Source organism: Panulirus ornatus, chromosome 18 (genome assembly GCF_036320965.1).
Source record: "Panulirus ornatus isolate Po-2019 chromosome 18, ASM3632096v1, whole genome shotgun sequence".
In the NCBI taxonomy this organism is placed as follows: Eukaryota; Metazoa; Arthropoda; class Malacostraca; order Decapoda; family Palinuridae; genus Panulirus; species Panulirus ornatus.
In genome coordinates, this window is record NC_092241.1 from 25,376,147 (window position 1) to 25,388,227 (window position 12,081).

General features: G+C 42.3%; 1 protein-coding gene across 1 annotated transcript in view; it reads left to right on the forward strand.

Moving 5' to 3' along the window:
* LOC139755007 (lysophospholipase D GDPD1-like) overlaps positions 1 to 12,081 on the forward strand; it is a 183,328-nt gene that overhangs the window by 155,761 nt on the left and 15,486 nt on the right. The gene's annotated exons all lie outside the window — the stretch shown is intronic.

Here is a 12,081-nt window from a genome sequence, read left to right on the forward strand (position 1 = left end):
CTGCAGTTTCTCACACGAATCAGCCACCAGCGCTGTATCATCAGCAAACAACAACTGACTCACTTCCCAAGCTCTCTCATCCACAACAGACAGCATACTTGCCCCTCTTTCCAAAACTCTTGCATTCACCTCCCTAACAACCTCATCCATAAACAAATTAAACAACCATGGAGACATCACACACCCCTGCCAAACCTACATTCACTGAGAACCAATTACTTTCCTCTCTTCCTACTCGTACACATGCCTTACATCCTCAATAAAAACTTTTCTGTTTCTAACAACTTACTTCCCACACCATATATTCTTGATACCTTCCGCAGAGCATCTCTATCAACTCTATCATATGCCTTCTCCAGATCCATAAACGCTGCATACAAATCCATTTCCTTTTCTAAGTATTTCTCATACATTCTTCAAAGCAAACACCTGATCTACACATCCTCTACCACTTCTGAAACCACACAGCTCTTCCCCAATCTAATGCTCTGTAGATGGCTTCACCCTCTCAATCAATACCCTCCCATATAATTTCCCAGGAATACTCAACAAACATATACCTCTGTAATTTGAGGACTCATATCCCCTTTACCTTTGTACAATGGCACTATGCAAGCATTCTGCCAATCCTCAGGCACCTCACCATGAGTCATACATACATTAAGTAACCTTACCAGCTAGTCAACAATACAGCCACCCCCGTTTATAATAAATTCCACAGTAATGCCATCCAAACCCGCTGCCTTGCTGGCTTTCATCTTCCGCAAAGCTTTTACTACCTCTTCTCTGTTTACCAAATCATTCTCCGTAACCCTCTCACTTTGCACACCACCCCAACCAAAACACCCTATATCTGGAACTCTATCATCAAACACATTCGACAAACCTTCAAAATACTCACTCCATCTCCTCACATCACCACTACTTATCACCTCCCCATTAGCCCCCTTCACTGAAGTTCCCATTTTTCCCTTTGCTTATGCACTTTATTTACCTCCTTCCAAGACATCTCTTCATTCTCCTAAAATTTAATGATACTCTCTCACCCCAACTCTCATTTGCCCTCTTTTTCACATCTTGCATCTTTTTCTTGACCTCCTGCCTCTTTCTTTTATACATCTCCCAGTCATTTGCATTATTTCCCCGCAAAAATCGTTCAAATGCCTCTCTCTTCTCTTTCACTAATAATCTTACTTCTTCATTCCGCCACTCACTACCCTTTCTAATCAACCCATCTACCACACTTCTCATGCCACAAGCATCTTTTGCACAAACCATCACTGCTTCCGTAAATACATCCCATTCCTCCCCACTGCTCTTACTTCCTTATTTCTCACCCTTTTCCATTTTGTACTCATTCTCTCCAGGTACTTCCTCACACAAATCTCCTTCCCAAGCTCACTTACTCTCACCATTCTCTTCACTCCAACATTCTCTCTTCTTTTCTGAAAACCTCTACAAATCTTCACCTTCGCCTACACAAGATAGTGATCAGACATCCCTCCAGTTGTACCTCTCAGCACATTAACATCCAAAAGTCTCTCTTTCACGCGCTTATCAATTAACACGTAATCCAATAACTCTCTCTGGCCATCTCTCCTACTTACATATATATACTTTTTTATCTCTCTCTTTTTAAACCGGTTATTCCCAATCACCAGTCCTTTTTTAGCACATAAATCTACAAGCTTTTCACCATTTCCATTTACAACACTGAACACCCCATTTATTTATTTATTTATTTTGCTTTGTCGCTGTCTCCCGCGTTAGCGAGGTAGCGCAAGGAAACAGACAAAAGAATGGCCCAACCCACCCACGTACACATGTATATACATACACGTCTACACACGCAAATATACATACCTATCCATCTCAACGTATACATATATATACACTCACACGGACATATAAATATATACACATGTACATAATTCATACTGTCTGCCTTTTTTCATTCCCATCGCCACCTCACCACACATGAAATAACATCCCCCTCCCCCCTCATGTGTGTGAAGTAGTGCTAGGAAAAGACAACAGAGGCCACATTCGTTCACACTTAGTCTCTAGCTGTCATGTAATAATGTACCGAAAACCACAGCTCCCTCTCCATATCCAGGCCCCACAGAATTTTCCATGGTTTACCCCAGACGCTTCACATGCCCTGGTTCAATCCATTGACAGCACGTTGACCCCAGTATACCACATCGTTCCAATTCATTTTATTCCTTGTACGCCTTTCACCCTCCTGCATGTTCAGGCCCTGATCACTCAAAATCTTTTTCACTCCATCTTTCCACCTCCAATTTGGTCACCCACTTCTCGTTCCCTCCACCTCTGACACATATATCCTCTTGGTCAATCTTTCCTCACTCATTCTCTCCATGTGACCAAACCATTTCAAAACACTCTCTTCTGCTCTCTCAACCACACTCCTTTTATTACCACACATCTCTCTTACCCTATTATTACTTACTCGATCAAACCACCTCACACCACATATTGTCTTCAAACATCTCATTTCCAGCACATCCACCCTCCTCCGCATAACTCTATCCATAGCCCACGCCTCGCAACCGTATAACCTTGTTGGAACCACTATTCCTTGTAACATACCCATTTTTGCTTTCCGAGATAATGTTCTTGACTTCCACACATTCTTCAACACTCCCAGAACTTTCGCCCCCTCCCCCACCCAATGATTCACTTCCGCTTCCATGGTTTCTTCCACTCCCAAATCCACTCCCAGATATCTAAAACACTTCATTTCCTCCAGTTTTTCTCCATTCAAACTTACCTCCCATCTGACTTGACCCTCAACCCTGCTGTACCTAATAACCTTGCTCTTATTCACATTTACTCTCAGCTTTCTTCTTTCACACACTTTACCAAACTCAGTCACTAGCTTCTGCAGTTTTCACATGAATCAGCCACCAGCGCTGTATCATCATCGAACAACAACTGACTCACTTCCCAAGCTCTCTCATCCCCAACAGACTGCTTACTTGCCCCTCTTTCCAAAACTCTTGCATTCACCTCCCCAACAACCCCATCCATAAACAAATTAAACAACCATGGAGACATCACACACCCCTGCCGCAAATCTACATTCACTGAGAACCAATCACTTTCCTCTCTTCCTACACGTACACATGCCTTACATCCTTGATAAAAACTTTTCACTGCTTCTAACAACTTGCCTCCCACGCCATATATTCTTAATACCTTCCACAGAGCATCTCTATCAACTCTATCATGTGCCTTCTCCAGATCCATAAATGCTATATACAAATCCATTTGCTTTTCTAAGTATTTCTCACATACATTCTCCAAAGGAAACACCTGATCCACACATCCTCTACCACTTCTGAAACCACATTGCTCTTACCCAAACTGATGCTCTGTACATGCCTTCACCCTCTCAATCAATAACCTCTCATATAATTTCCCAGGAATACTCAACAATCTTATACCTCAGTAATTTTAGCACTCACTTTTATCCCCTTTGCCTTTGTACAATGGCACTATGCAAGCATTTTGCCAATACTCAGGCACCTCACCATGAGTCATACATACATTATATAACACCCCATGTACACCAATTATTCCCTCAATGGCCACATTACTCACCTTTGCATTCAAATCACCCATCACTATAACCTGGTCTCGTGCATCAAAACTACTAACACAGTCACTCAGCTTCTCCCAAAACACTTGCCTCTCATGATCTTTCTTCTCATGCCCAGGTGCATATGCACCAATAATCACCCATCTCTCTCCACACTCATATCAATCTAGAGTTTACTTTCTTACACTCCATCACATATTCCCACAACTCCTGTTGCTGGAGTAGTGGTACGACACATGAGGAATGTGTGGGAAGTATTCTTTCTCCCCTATCCCCAGGGATAACAAACTTATACCTCTGTAATTTGAACACTCACTTTTATCCCCTTTGCCTTTGTACAATGGCACTATGCATGCATTCCTCCAATCCTCAGGCCCTTCGCCATGACCCATACATACATGCACCTGGCCATGAGAAGAAAGATCATGAGAGGGAAGTGCTTTGGGAGCAGCTGAGTGAGTGTGTTAGGAGCTTTGATGCACGAAACCAGGGGTATAGTGATGGGTGATTTGAATGCAAAGTTGAATGATATGGCAGTTGAGTGTATAACTGGTGTACATGGGTTATTCAGTTTTGGAAATGGAAATTGTGAAGAGCTTGTAGATTTATGTGTTGAAAAAGGACTGGTGATTGGGAATACCCAGATTTAGAAAGAGAGATATACATAAGCATACGTATGTAAGTAGGAGGGATGGCTAGAGATTTATATTGGATCACGTATCAATTGATAGGTGGGTGAAAGAGAGACTTTTGGATGTTAATGTGCTGAGAGGGGCAATTGGAGGGATGTATGATCATTATCTTGTGGAGACGAAGGTGAAGATTTGTAGAGGTTTTCAGAAAAGAAGAGTGAATGTTGGGGTGAAGGGAGTGGTGAGAGGAAGTGAGGTTGGGAGACTTGTGAGAGGAAGTACCAGGAGAGATTGAGTCAGAATGGAAAAAGATGAGAGCAAATGACATAAGGGGGGTGGAGGAGGAATGGGATATATTCAGGGAAGCAGTGATGGCTGCACAAAAGATGCTTGTGGCATGAGAAGCATAGAAGGTGGGCAGATTAGTAAGGGTAGTGAGTGGTGGGATGAAGAAGTAAGATTGTTTGTGACAGAGAAGAGAGAGGCATTTGGACAATTTTTGCAGGGAAATAGTGCAAATGAGTGGGAGATGTATAATAAAAAGAGGCAGGAGGTCAAGAGAAAGATGGAAGAGGTGAAAAAGAGGGCAAATGAAAGTTAGGGTGAGAGAGTATCATTAGATATTAGAGAGAATAATATGTTTTGGATGGAGGTAAATAAAATGAGTTAGACAAGAGAACAAATGGGAACATTGGAGAAGGGAGCTAATGAGGAGGTAATAACAAGTAATGGTGATGTGAGAAGGAGATGGAGTGAGTATTTTGAAGGTTTGTTGAATGTGTTTGATGATAGAGTGGCAGATATAGGGTGTTTTGGTCAAGTTGGTGTGCAAAGTGAGAGGGTGAGGGAGAATGCTTTGGTAAACAGAGAAGAGGTAGTGAAAGCTTTGCGGAAGATGAAAGCCAGCAAGGCGATGGGATTGGATGGTATTGCAGTGGAATTTATTAAAAAAGGGGTGACTGTTGTTGACTGGTTGGTGAGGATATTCCATATATATGTATTTATTTTTTTTGTTTTTATTTATTTTGCTTTGTCACTGTCTCCCACGTTAGCAAGGTAATGCAAGAAAACAGCTGAAAGAATGGCCCAACCCACCCACATACACCATGTATATACATACACGTCCACACACGCAAATATACATACCTATACATCTCAACGTATGCTTATATATACACACACACAGACATATACATATATACACGTGCACATAACTCATTCTGTCTGCCTTTATTCATTCCCATCGCCACCCCACCACACATAAAGTAACCACCCCCTCCCCCCAAATGTGGGCGAGGTAGCGCTAGGAAAAGATAACAAAGGCTACTTTCGTTCAAATTCAGTCTCTAGCTGTCATGTAATAATGCACCAAAACCACAGCTCCCTTTCCATATCCAGGCCCCACAGAACTTTTCATGGTTTACCCCAGATGCTTCACATGCCCTGGTTCAATTCATTGACAGCACGTCGACCTCAGTATGCCACATCGTTCCAATTCACTCTATTCCTTGCACTCCTTTCACCCTCCTGCATGTTCAGGCCCCAATCACTCAAAATCTTTTTCACTCTATCTTTCCACCTCCAATTTCGTCTCCCACTTCTCCCCGTTCCCTCCACCTCTGACATATATATCCTCTTTGTCAATCTTCCCTCACTCATTCTCTCCATGTTACCAAACCATTTCAAAACACCCTCTTCATCTCTCTCAACCACACTCTTTTTATCACTACACATCTCTCTTACCCTATTATTACTTATCCGATGAAACTACCTCACACCACATATTGTCCTTAAACATCTCATTTCCAACACATCCACCCTCCTCCGCACAACTCTATCCATTGCCCACTCCTTGCAACCATATAACATTGTTGGAACCACCATTCCTTCAAACATACCCATTCTTGCTTTCCGAGATAATGTTCTTGACTTCCACACATTCTTTAACGCTCCCAGAACTTTTGCCCCCTCCCCCATCCTATGATTCATTTCCGCTTCCATGGTTCCATCCGCTGCCAAATCCACTCCCAGATATCTAAAACACTTCACTTCCTCCAGGTTTTCTCCATTCAAACTTATCTCCCAGTTGACTTGTCCCTCAACCCTACTGTACCTAATAGCCTTGCTCTCATTCACATTTACTCTCAGCCTTCTTCTTTCACACTTTTTACCAAACTCAGTCACCAGCTTCTGCAGTTTCTCACACAAATCAGCCACCTGCTCTGTATCATCAGCGAACAACAACTGACTCACTTCCCAAGCTCTCTCATCCACAACAGACTGCATACTTACCCCTCTTTCCAAAACTCTTGCATTCACCTCCCTAACAACCCCATCCATAAACAAATTAAACAACCATGGAGACATCACACACCCCTGCCTCAAACCTACATTCACTGAGAACCAATCACTTTCCTCTCTTCCTACTCGTACACATGCCTTACATCCTCAATAAAAACTTTTCTGTTTCTAACAACTTACTTCCCACACCATATATTCTTGATACCTTCCGCAGAGCATCTCTATCAACTCTATCATATGCCTTCTCCAGATCCATAAACGCTGCATACAAATCCATTTCCTTTTCTAAGTATTTCTCATACATTCTTCAAAGCAAACACCTGATCTACACATCCTCTACCACTTCTGAAACCACACAGCTCTTCCCCAATCTAATGCTCTGTAGATGGCTTCACCCTCTCAATCAATACCCTCCCATATAATTTCCCAGGAATACTCAACAAACATATACCTCTGTAATTTGAGGACTCATATCCCCTTTACCTTTGTACAATGGCACTATGCAAGCATTCTGCCAATCCTCAGGCACCTCACCATGACTCATACATACATTAAGTAACCTTACCAGCTAGTCAACAATACAGCCACCCCCGTTTATAATAAATTCCACAGTAATGCCATCCAAACCCGCTGCCTTGCTGGCTTTCATCTTCCGCAAAGCTTTTACTACCTCTTCTCTGTTTACCAAATCATTCTCCGTAACCCTCTCACTTTGCACACCACCCCAACCAAAACACCCTATATCTGGAACTCTATCATCAAACACATTCGACAAACCTTCAAAATACTCACTCCATCTCCTCACATCACCACTACTTATCACCTCCCCATTAGCCCCCTTCACTGAAGTTCCCATTTTTCCCTTTGCTTATGCACTTTATTTACCTCCTTCCAAGACATCTCTTCATTCTCCTAAAATTTAATGATACTCTCTCACCCCAACTCTCATTTGCCCTCTTTTTCACATCTTGCATCTTTTTCTTGACCTCCTGCCTCTTTCTTTTATACATCTCCCAGTCATTTGCATTATTTCCCCGCAAAAATCGTTCAAATGCCTCTCTCTTCTCTTTCACTAATAATCTTACTTCTTCATTCCGCCACTCACTACCCTTTCTAATCAACCCATCTACCACACTTCTCATGCCACAAGCATCTTTTGCACAAACCATCACTGCTTCCGTAAATACATCCCATTCCTCCCCACTGCTCTTACTTCCTTATTTCTCACCCTTTTCCATTTTGTACTCATTCTCTCCAGGTACTTCCTCACACAAATCTCCTTCCCAAGCTCACTTACTCTCACCATTCTCTTCACTCCAACATTCTCTCTTCTTTTCTGAAAACCTCTACAAATCTTCACCTTCGCCTACACAAGATAGTGATCAGACATCCCTCCAGTTGTACCTCTCAGCACATTAACATCCAAAAGTCTCTCTTTCACGCGCTTATCAATTAACACGTAATCCAATAACTCTCTCTGGCCATCTCTCCTACTTACATATATATACTTTTTTATCTCTCTCTTTTTAAACCGGTTATTCCCAATCACCAGTCCTTTTTTAGCACATAAATCTACAAGCTTTTCACCATTTCCATTTACAACACTGAACACCCCATTTATTTATTTATTTATTTTGCTTTGTCGCTGTCTCCCGCGTTAGCGAGGTAGCGCAAGGAAACAGACAAAAGAATGGCCCAACCCACCCACGTACACATGTATATACATACACGTCTACACACGCAAATATACATACCTATCCATCTCAACGTATACATATATATACACTCACACGGACATATAAATATATACACATGTACATAATTCATACTGTCTGCCTTTTTTCATTCCCATCGCCACCTCACCACACATGAAATAACATCCCCCTCCCCCCTCATGTGTGTGAAGTAGTGCTAGGAAAAGACAACAGAGGCCACATTCGTTCACACTTAGTCTCTAGCTGTCATGTAATAATGTACCGAAAACCACAGCTCCCTCTCCATATCCAGGCCCCACAGAATTTTCCATGGTTTACCCCAGACGCTTCACATGCCCTGGTTCAATCCATTGACAGCACGTTGACCCCAGTATACCACATCGTTCCAATTCATTTTATTCCTTGTACGCCTTTCACCCTCCTGCATGTTCAGGCCCTGATCACTCAAAATCTTTTTCACTCCATCTTTCCACCTCCAATTTGGTCACCCACTTCTCGTTCCCTCCACCTCTGACACATATATCCTCTTGGTCAATCTTTCCTCACTCATTCTCTCCATGTGACCAAACCATTTCAAAACACTCTCTTCTGCTCTCTCAACCACACTCCTTTTATTACCACACATCTCTCTTACCCTATTATTACTTACTCGATCAAACCACCTCACACCACATATTGTCTTCAAACATCTCATTTCCAGCACATCCACCCTCCTCCGCATAACTCTATCCATAGCCCACGCCTCGCAACCGTATAACCTTGTTGGAACCACTATTCCTTGTAACATACCCATTTTTGCTTTCCGAGATAATGTTCTTGACTTCCACACATTCTTCAACACTCCCAGAACTTTCGCCCCCTCCCCCACCCAATGATTCACTTCCGCTTCCATGGTTTCTTCCACTCCCAAATCCACTCCCAGATATCTAAAACACTTCATTTCCTCCAGTTTTTCTCCATTCAAACTTACCTCCCATCTGACTTGACCCTCAACCCTGCTGTACCTAATAACCTTGCTCTTATTCACATTTACTCTCAGCTTTCTTCTTTCACACACTTTACCAAACTCAGTCACTAGCTTCTGCAGTTTTCACATGAATCAGCCACCAGCGCTGTATCATCATCGAACAACAACTGACTCACTTCCCAAGCTCTCTCATCCCCAACAGACTGCTTACTTGCCCCTCTTTCCAAAACTCTTGCATTCACCTCCCCAACAACCCCATCCATAAACAAATTAAACAACCATGGAGACATCACACACCCCTGCCGCAAATCTACATTCACTGAGAACCAATCACTTTCCTCTCTTCCTACACGTACACATGCCTTACATCCTTGATAAAAACTTTTCACTGCTTCTAACAACTTGCCTCCCACGCCATATATTCTTAATACCTTCCACAGAGCATCTCTATCAACTCTATCATGTGCCTTCTCCAGATCCATAAATGCTATATACAAATCCATTTGCTTTTCTAAGTATTTCTCACATACATTCTCCAAAGGAAACACCTGATCCACACATCCTCTACCACTTCTGAAACCACATTGCTCTTACCCAAACTGATGCTCTGTACATGCCTTCACCCTCTCAATCAATAACCTCTCATATAATTTCCCAGGAATACTCAACAATCTTATACCTCAGTAATTTTAGCACTCACTTTTATCCCCTTTGCCTTTGTACAATGGCACTATGCAAGCATTTTGCCAATCCTCAGGCACCTCACCATGAGTCATACATACATTATATAACACCCCATGTACACCAATTATTCCCTCAATGGCCACATTACTCACCTTTGCATTCAAATCACCCATCACTATAACCTGGTCTCGTGCATCAAAACTACTAACACAGTCACTCAGCTTCTCCCAAAACACTTGCCTCTCATGATCTTTCTTCTCATGCCCAGGTGCATATGCACCAATAATCACCCATCTCTCTCCACACTCATATCAATCTAGAGTTTACTTTCTTACACTCCATCACATATTCCCACAACTCCTGTTGCTGGAGTAGTGGTACGACACATGAGGAATGTGTGGGAAGTATTCTTTCTCCCCTATCCCCAGGGATAACAAACTTATACCTCTGTAATTTGAACACTCACTTTTATCCCCTTTGCCTTTGTACAATGGCACTATGCATGCATTCCTCCAATCCTCAGGCCCTTCGCCATGACCCATACATACATGCACCTGGCCATGAGAAGAAAGATCATGAGAGGGAAGTGCTTTGGGAGCAGCTGAGTGAGTGTGTTAGGAGCTTTGATGCACGAAACCAGGGTTATAGTGATGGGTGATTTGAATGCAAAGTTGAATGATATGGCAGTTGAGTGTATAACTGGTGTACATGGGTTGTTCAGTTTTGGAAATGGAAATTGTGAAGAGCTTGTAGATTTATGTGTTGAAAAAGGACTGGTGATTGGGAATACCCAGATTTAGAAAGAGAGATATACATAAGCATACGTATGTAAGTAGGAGGGATGGCTAGAGATTTATATTGGATCACGTATCAATTGATAGGTGGGTGAAAGAGAGACTTTTGGATGTTAATGTGCTGAGAGGAGCAATTGGAGGGATGTATGATCATTATCTTGTGGAGACGAAGGTGAAGATTTGTAGAGGTTTTCAGAAAAGAAGAGTGAATGTCGGGGTGAAGGGAGTGGTGAGAGGAAGTGAGGTTGGGAGACTTGTGAGAGGAAGTACCAGGAGAGATTGAGTCAGAATGGAAAAAGATGAGAGCAAATGACATAAGGGGGGTGGAGGAGGAATGGGATATATTCAGGGAAGCAGTGATGGCTGCGCAAAAGATGCTTGTGGCATGAGAAGCATAGAAGGTGGGCAGATTAGTAAGGGTAGTGAGTGGTGGGATGAAGAAGTAAGATTGTTTGTGACAGAGAAGAGAGAGGCATTTGGACAATTTTTGCAGGGAAATAGTGCAAATGAGTGGGAGATGTATAATAAAAAGAGGCAGGAGGTCAAGAGAAAGATGGAAGAGGTGAAAAAGAGGGCAAATGAAAGTTAGGGTGAGAGAGTATCATTAGATATTAGAGAGAATAATATGTTTTGGATGGAGGTAAATAAAATGAGTTAGACAAGAGAACAAATGGGAACATTGGAGAAGGGAGCTAATGAGGAGGTAATAACAAGTAATGGTGATGTGAGAAGGAGATGGAGTGAGTATTTTGAAGGTTTGTTGAATGTGTTTGATGATAGAGTGGCAGATATAGGGTGTTTTGGTCAAGTTGGTGTGCAAAGTGAGAGGGTGAGGGAGAATGCTTTGGTAAACAGAGAAGAGGTAGTGAAAGCTTTGCGGAAGATGAAAGCCAGCAAGGCGATGGGATTGGATGGTATTGCAGTGGAATTTATTAAAAAAGGGGTGACTATGTTGTTGACTGGTTGGTGAGGATATTCCATATATATGTATTTATTTTTTTTGTTTTTATTTATTTTGCTTTGTCACTGTCTCCCACGTTAGCAAGGTAATGCAAGAAAACAGCTGAAAGAATGGCCCAACCCACCCACATACACCATGTATATACATACACGTCCACACACGCAAATATACATACCTATACATCTCAACGTATGCTTATATATACACACACACAGACATATACATATATACACGTGCACATAACTCATTCTGTCTGCCTTTATTCATTCCCATCGCCACCCCACCACACATAAAGTAACCACCCCCTCCCCCCAAATGTGGGCGAGGTAGCGCTAGGAAAAGATAACAAAGGCTACTTTCGTTCAAATTCAGTCTCTAGCTGTCATGTAATAATGCACCAAA